Source organism: Schistocerca piceifrons, chromosome 7, assembly GCF_021461385.2.
Source record: "Schistocerca piceifrons isolate TAMUIC-IGC-003096 chromosome 7, iqSchPice1.1, whole genome shotgun sequence".
Lineage (NCBI taxonomy): Eukaryota > Metazoa > Arthropoda > Insecta > Orthoptera > Acrididae > Schistocerca > Schistocerca piceifrons.
Window position 1 is genome coordinate 351,915,169 of NC_060144.1, and position 2,046 is coordinate 351,917,214.

Genomic DNA, 2,046 nt, shown 5'->3' on the forward strand with positions numbered 1-2,046 from the left:
AGATAATCAAAAAAGTCGTATCCAAACACACTGAAACCCACAACACACAAACTTACATACACTAGCTTGTTCCGGAAATAGATTTAAATATCAATTCCTCGGTTCCAGCCAAGGCTTTAAGAAGATTTCGGTGCTTATCAAACCAATACCGGAATTATAAATCGCCTCCCAGGACATTCCCGTATTCAGATTCCCTCTGTCACACCCTCATTCTGAAAACGGTGAAAATTAAATGCGACTCTCTAATGAGCAGCTTGTCTTTGGAGTCGGGAAAAACCATCCGTGTTCGTCGGGTGACTATAGCGTTGATGGCATTGTGTAGAGCTGATCGCCAAACTGCAGCCCGTGGGCCGCATGCGGTCCGAATCGACTTTTCGTGTGGCCCGCGGTTCTCGTAATATGCATGTAATAACAGCCGAATCCAACAACATCAACTGATGTTAAGATCTTTTAAGAGTGTAATTTTCCTGCACGGTAACAAACAAAAATTTCTTTTTACGGAGACAGTATTATCATAAGTTGTACTTAATTTTAATTGGTTCAAAATGACTGAGCACTATGGGACTCAACTGCTGTGGTCATAAGTCCCCTTGAACTTAGAACTACTTAAACCTAACTAACCTAAGGACATCACACACATCCATGCCCGAGGCAGGATTCGAACCTGCGACCGTAGCGGTCGTGCGGTTCCAGACTGTAGCGCCTTTAAGCGCTGGGCCACTCCGGCCGGCCAATTTTAATTGGCTTTGATGTATTCGGCCCTCAGCTAACCAACGTTAGCCGCCTACCTCAGAGGCAGAGAGGTAGGTAGCGAGGCCACTGCAAGGTTCGAGGATGTGAGAGGGGGGGAATCTTTTATTGTTTGCCTTTCAGTGCCAACAACTCAGAGGCACGCGTATTTTACGGAGTATAAAACGCACTTTTTTCTTCGAGAAATTACCTCCGAAATTCAGGTGTGTCTCACACTCGAAATTAACATAAAAACGTCCAGTCTTAGAAATGACCATATATTCAATGCCTCAGAAAACCTATCTGTATCGAGAAATACTGGATTCAACTAGCAGCAGCAGTGCACCGATGCGACAAACATGAACTGCTGGAATTCACAAGCTTGCTAAAAATATTTCCCTCCTGCTCCATCACAAACCCAGAACACTCCAGCTTATGATGCATCATTGCAATCCACGGTGCCAGTGAATTTGAACTGCAAGCGATCTGTGTTGTCGATAGCAGTACAATATTTCTGTTAGTAACCAGTTTCGTAATGGAAAAAAATTGAGGTATTCATTTAGCGAGGGCTATAAACTGAAAGTAATCGCATATGCAGAAGAAGATGGAAACGGAGCAGCTGAGATGCATTTCGGCCGTCCAAAGAAATAAGTAGGGCCCAACAGTGCTGACCGGGCAACGAGTCGTCCTCAGCTCATAGGCGTCACTGGATGCGGATATGGCGGGGCATACGGTCAGCACACCGCTCTCCCGGCCGTATGTCTGTCCAAGACCGGAGCCGCTACTTCTCAATCAAGTAGCTCCCAGTTTGCCTCACAAGGGCTGAGAGCACCCCGCTTGTCAACAGCACTCGGCAGACCGGATGGTCACCCATCCAAGTGCTAGCCCAGCCCGACAGTTCTTAACTTCAGTGATCTGACGGGAACCGGTATTACCACTGCGGCAAGGCCGTTGGCTATTTCGGCCTTCCACCAAGAGAAAAAAAACATTCGCGATTGGCAGCCTAGTAAAGAAGCACTGAAGAAAATGAGTAAGACTAGGTGCGCAAATACAGGACTTAATGCAAAATGGCCAAAACTGGAAGATGACGTATCGAAATGGATTTAAGGACACCGTCAAAATGGCACTGGAATTAATACAAAAATGATTCAAATATGCGCGCATAAGCTAGCACTACAGTGGTAACAGACTTTAAGAGTTGAGTTGGTTGGTGCTATAGATTTATGAAGCGTTATGATCTTAGCATGCGCACCAAAACCAAAATATCTCAGAAAATGCCACATAGTGTGGAGAGAAAATATTATCTTTCAATCGCTT

General features: G+C 45.3%; 1 pseudogene; it reads right to left on the bottom strand.

Annotated features, from left to right (window-relative positions):
* Positions 1-1,567: 1,567 nt before the first annotated feature.
* LOC124709286 lies at positions 1,568-1,685 on the bottom strand (annotated as a pseudogene).
* Between the last annotated feature and the right edge of the window lie 361 nt (positions 1,686-2,046).